The 6,000-nt window shown below is 43.7% G+C and overlaps 1 long non-coding RNA gene across 1 annotated transcript in view; it reads left to right on the plus strand.

Moving 5' to 3' along the window:
- Nucleotides 1-5,765, plus strand: part of LOC147367887 (uncharacterized) — a 140,991-nt gene extending 135,226 nt beyond the window's left edge. Inside the window, exon 3 of the long non-coding RNA XR_015169342.1 lies at nucleotides 2,770-5,765. This is a non-coding gene — a long non-coding RNA (uncharacterized LOC147367887). The remainder of the gene's footprint in view (nucleotides 1-2,769) is intronic.
- The last annotated feature ends 235 nt before the right edge of the window (nucleotides 5,766-6,000 follow it).

Below are 6,000 nucleotides of genomic sequence, written 5' to 3' on the forward strand. Positions count from 1 at the left end.
CTGCCTGATACCACTTTGGGAGGCCAAGATGAGGTACGGTCCTGAGGGATGTGGGCAGAGAAGGAGGGGACCGTCAGCTATAGAAGGACACGGATGCCCTTCCCCAGGCAGATGGGCCATTGAAAACCTAAGGCAATAGCATGTCAGAGATAGAAAGGACTGTAGATAGTGTCTTGTTAAACTCATCTGACTTGGATTAAAATCAAGACCCAAGAGGCACTCAAAGAGAAGCCCAAAGCTGTAGAGCAAGTATGAGATTCCTGAATCCCAGACCAGTGTGCTTATCATTGGTGCATTTGATTTGTACCTGAAGCTGTCTCAAGAGAGCTGTTTGTGTTGTTCAGTAAGTAGCCAAGTCTTGTCTGACTTTTTCGGACCCCATGGACTCTAGCACACCAGGCACCTCTGTCCTCCACTTTCTACTGGACTTTGCTCAAACTCATGTCCATTGAGTTGGTGATGCTATCTAACCATCATAACCCAGTAGCATATTGGACACCTTCCGACCTTTGGCGGGGGCAGGGGGGTTCATCTTCTGATGTCCTATCTTTTTGCCTTTTCATACTGTTCATGGGATTCTCTAGGCAAGAATACTGGAGTGGGTTGCGGTGCCTCCTGCAGTGGACCATGTTCCATCAGAACTCTTCACTATGACTCGCCGTCTTGGACGGCCCTGCACAGCATGACTCATAGCTTCATATAGTTATGCAAGTCCTTTCACCATGACAAGGCTATGATCCATGAAGGGGTCTTAAGAGAGTAGTTGGACAGAAAGAATATAAGAAATACCCCAGTGACTTGAGTCGGCTCTGCATCCCTACATTCATCAGGAGTAAGATACACTGCTTGACTTGGCTTTCTCTTTCTTGACAGTGCTTAACCTTTCTTTTGGGCCCATTAAAGGACTCTAGGGGTGGTTTAAGTCAATATGAGGTAGTTTTTCTCTACTGCAGACTCAAAAGGACAAGTATAGTTACCCTACAATTCTCATCAATTTTGAATAAGTCATAATATTCTGACTCCAATATCAATATGTGGGTTTTTCCCTCTATGCCACCAAGTAATTATCTAACACCAGTTAAGTGTCCTGCAATTCAACTCTATTCTGACACTATCTACTTGGAGATAGCATTAGATTCCATATGGTAAGAGCTTAGCCCCACAAGACTACCTTCTATATCAGATGTCAATGTCAAAAACCAGGTTGTTATGTGACCTTCTGACCCACTGGTCACTTGCTGCTAAGTCACTTCAGTCATGTCTGACTCTGTGCGACCCCATAGACGGCAGCCCACCAGGCTCCTCCGTCCCTGGGATTTTCCAGGCAAGAACACTGGAGTGGGTTGCCATTGTCTTCTCCAATGCGTGAAAGTGAAAAGTGAAAGTGAAAAGTGAAAGTGAAGTCGCTCAGCCGTGTCCGACTCTTAGTGACCCCATGGACTGCAGCCTACCAGGCTCCTCCATCCATGGGATTTTCCAGGCAAGAGTACTGGAGTGGGTTGCCATTGCCTTCTCCACTGGTCACTTATTTCAGTGTAAATTTAAGATTTCAAGCTTTTAAAAGATTTTGTAAACCATTTTTAAGTAGACATAACATAAAGCATAATTATTGTTGAAAAGTTTACTAATAAACTTTTATCTTACTTATGGGCTATCCTGGTAGTTCTCATGGTAAATAATCCACCTGTCAGTCTCCATGGACTGCAGCCTGCCAGGCTCCTCTGTTCAAGGAATTTTCCATGAAGAATTCTGGAGTGGGTAGCCATTCCCTTCTCCAGGAGATCTTCCCAACCCAAGGACTGAACCCAGGCCTCCTACATTGCAGGCAGATTCTCAAATATACATAAACATATAAACAGATGTCAACAGAGATATTATAGGTTTGCTTTAAACATTCAGCTATTAGGTACAATAATAGCTTGTGCTTCCTCCAGCCCAGCATTTCTCATGATGTTGTCTGCATATAAGTTAAGCTTAGTTAGAAATTTTAAAGATCTTTCATAGGTCTAGTTTTCAAATTTGCCTTTCCTTTACAATTTTTGCTTTTACTGATAAGAATTACATTGGTTGTTGGATGAGACCAGCATCTTTAAAAGTATCTAGAAAGAATGCAAGGGTTAACTAGAAGGATTTTTCTTGTCTAAGTCCACATCTCTTATGAGATCTGCAAGCTTTTGACATGAAAAATGGAATTTGGGGATTGGTAAAAAGGATAGGTGGACTCTGAATTGTTTCTAGAGCCATATTTCTGTTCTTGTCATGTCAATATATGGCAAAACCACTACAATGTTGTAATCAGTCTCCAATTAAAATAAATAAATAAATAAAAATAAATTTTAAAAATGCCATCTCAAATCACAACAACAACAACAACAACTTGATTTATAAGACAAGGATGATTGTTTTTAATTCCTCAAAGAACTGAATCACAACCCAAATGTCAAGAGGCTGACACTCTGACAAACTACATTATCTCCAATTCACTTCTTTCTATCAGGAAGATCTTCAACTAAGATGGAAATCAGAAGATTCTAGTGTTCTAGGTTTAGAGCTGTGTGCCTCTGGAACGACTTAGCAAATACGTTCACAAAAGCTTCAGAATTTTTTTTTCCCCTTTCCCTCTGGGAACAGAGTTTCATTCTAGCTTAGGAGAAAAGGCCTACAAAAAATTCCTATTAGGTTGTGAATATCAGCTTTCAATTTGTCCAACTTATGACCATAGAGGTACTAAAAAAAAAAAATCCTTTTAAATATCTTGTCATGTTTCAGGGACAAACAGCAAGCATTCCCGGCAGGATGAAACAACCCCATGGACACGAAAGACATGGACAGAGAAGCTACAAAACATACTACCCTCCGAAGATCCAGCACTGCCTACAAAGATAAGCAAAAGAAAAACAGATGTAGACAATTTCCTCGAGAGCTGGCCACAGTTCATAGGATCCTAGCTGCAAGTGGAGTGCAACCCAAATTTCTGTCCAGCCATATTTTGGCGGCCCCTCCAATATGGTAGTTACCAAGCCAAGTTCTCAGGACACAAAATAAGACTAATAAGAAGGCAATAGCCTTCTTAATAGAAGGAGAGAAAGGAGAGCCAACCACTGGTTACCTGAGAGCAAAGTCATAAGCCGAAATGCAGAGATCTAATTTCTAGAGTTGTTTGTTTGTTTGTTTTTCCCTGCCATTTTAAATCTGGAGAGGAAGGGACAGTATACAATTATACTTCTCTAGACCAGGCCCCACAGATAGGGATCTGGCAGAACTGACAAGTGAGAATTCTTACCCTTTGCCAGCTTCTGCCAGTTTTCCCAAGATGTGGTCTGCAGGCTCTGCAGTGATTGGAGTGCCCAGTAGGTCTCATTCTGGTCCCTAGAAACTGTGCAGAAGGAAGCATAATTTTCCCCTCTACTCTATGGGGAGTGCCTGAGACCCCCCTTCCTCTCCAGCCCCTTATAAACAAATAAGCTTGTCTAAGACAGTAAACGTTTTTAACTTCTAGGACTTTCCTGGTGGTCCAAAGGTTAAGTACTCCAAGCTCCAAATGCAGGAGGGCCTGCGTCAGATCCTTGGTCGGGAAACTAGATCCCTAGACACTGCAATTAGGACCCAGCACAGCCCCAAAACGAAAACAAAACAGAACAAAAAATCTTAGGGAAAAAAATAGTTTCTCACTGGGGCCATTGAAATTCAAGATTAACTTCGGTAAAGCTAATTAACTTTTCAGTCGTAAAATTTTATTCACTAAGACCTTACACTGGACCTAGTGCAGCTTAAGTCAGACCGCATCTGAACCCAGACCTAGTTCATTTTTTTTTTAACTTTATATTTTGTATTGTGCACGCATGCGTGCATGGGAAGTCCCTTCAGTCTTGTCCAACTCTTTGCGACCCTATGGACTGTAGGCCGCCAGGCTCCTCTGTCCATGGGATCCTCCAGGCAAGAATACTGGAGCGGGCTGCTATGCCCTCCTGCAGGGAATCTTCCCGACCCAGAGAGGAACCCACGTCTCTCGTGTCCCGCATTCGCAGGCAGGTTCTTCACCACCAGCACCACCTGTACGCCTCCTGTTTTGTACTCGGGCGAAGTCAATTAACAAACCCTGCTGTGATAGTTTCAGGTGAATGTCAACTAGTTCCGTTTCCTGCCAACCCAAGCTGACCCCTGACCCCATCCCACTCTAAACCCAGTCCGGTTTCTAAGGTGGGACCACTCTGACCCTGGACTCAGTCCAGGTTTTAAGTCGAAACCACTGTAGAGCCGGACCCGGTCCAGTTTTTATGTGGGACCTGGTCTGGCCCGTTTCCGGACTCAATCCAGAAAACGCAGTGTTCCAAGAAAGTCTGAAAGCTCCTCGGGGAAAAGCTATGGGCCCGGGGTCCAGCATCCGCGAGGGACTTAACCCACCACATCTAGAGGCAGGGGAGAAGCAGCCGGGATGCAGCGAGCTCAAGGAGCCCCAAGGTGCCTGCGCCGTGTTGCTCCTTGCTTCTGGGGGCTGTCAGGGCCTCCTTTCGTCCCCTCTTCTGTCACCAGAAGTGTTGAGGAAAAGGAATGCATATTTAAATGTTTAAGAGTGTATTTGTGCAAAAAATCTGTTCAAATTGGGCAGCGTCTAATCTAACAGAAAGGAACTCCTAGGAGTTGTACAAAATGAAAGTCTTCAACAGGCAGAAATGAATAGGAATAAGAAGGTTACATTAGGCAAAAAGCAGGTTTGTTGTTGCCAAGTTAGTTTCCTTTAGTGGATGGCAGGGGTCTTTCTGGGAGATGACTTAATTGGTACTGATAAGGTGAGTCCTGACTAGTTTAACATTCCACTTCCCAGGGACCTGAAACTGTACCTAAATTAAGTCTCGGTTTGGCAACCTGGAGAAGGAAATAACAACCCACTCCAGTATTCTTGTCTGGAGAATTCCACAGACAAAGAAGCCTGGCAGGCTATTCAGACCATGGGGTCTCAAAGCGTTGGACACGACTGAGTGAGGCAACTCACTCACTCGGCAACATGGGGCTGAGCATAAAGGACTCCATTTTGAGCCTGTTGTCTTGATTTTAACCCTTCCTTCTCTATTCCTTCCTTCTTTCCAGCTCTCTTTTCTTTAACAACTTTTTACTTAGTTGTCTCTTTTTAAAATGTTTCTTTGTTATTTGAAAGGGAAATCCAGATTGATTAAAGATGAGATGTAGAATATTGGTATTTTTAAAATGGATCAACAAGGACCTCCGTACAGCACGCGGGACTCTGCTCAACGTGATGCGGCAGTGTGACCTCTATACAGCACGCGGAACTCTGCTCAACGTGATGCGGCAGTGTGACCTCCATACAGCACGCGGGACTCTGCTCAACGTGATGCGGCAGTGTGGACGGGAGGGGAGTGGGGGTGAGAATGGGTCTGTATCTCTGTGTATATGTGTGTGTATCTCTCTCTCTCTCTCTCTCTCTCTCAAATGCTGAGTCCCTTTGCTGTTCACCTGAAACTCTCACAACATTGTTTGTTAAATCACTGGTGATAAAAAGAACCTGCCTGCCAATGCAGGAGACTCAGGATATGTGGGTTTGATCCCTGGGTCAGGAAGAGCCCCTGAAGTAGGAAATGGCAACCCCCTCCAGTATTCTTGCCTGGAAAATCCCATGGAAAAAGGAACTTGGCGGACTACAGTTCATTGGACAGCAAAGAGTCGAACACAGCTAAGCACAGCACAGTACCCCCAATACAAAATAAAAAGTTTTTTTTGCTTTTTTTTTAAAGATGAGATGTGAAAAATGAAGCCCTTTTAGCAAATATGTACATCATCTCCTGGTAGACATTGGTGTTCAAAAGAGAGCCAGAAGATAGAAGGAAAATGTTTAGCTCTTGTCTGCCTACCCCCAGCCCCACCAAAAAAAAAAAAAAAAACCACACCAAAAACTAAGAGCAAAGACAGCTGGAAAAACAAAGCACAAACTTGGAAAGCATTCCTTACAACCCAAGGTAAAATAAAGGTTTAATATATTCACTT

The sequence above is a fragment of the Bos grunniens genome, chromosome 8 (genome assembly GCF_055505025.1).
Source record: "Bos grunniens cultivar Pamir isolate PY7600 chromosome 8, Bosgru_T2T1.0, whole genome shotgun sequence".
NCBI lineage: Eukaryota > Metazoa > Chordata > Mammalia > Artiodactyla > Bovidae > Bos > Bos grunniens.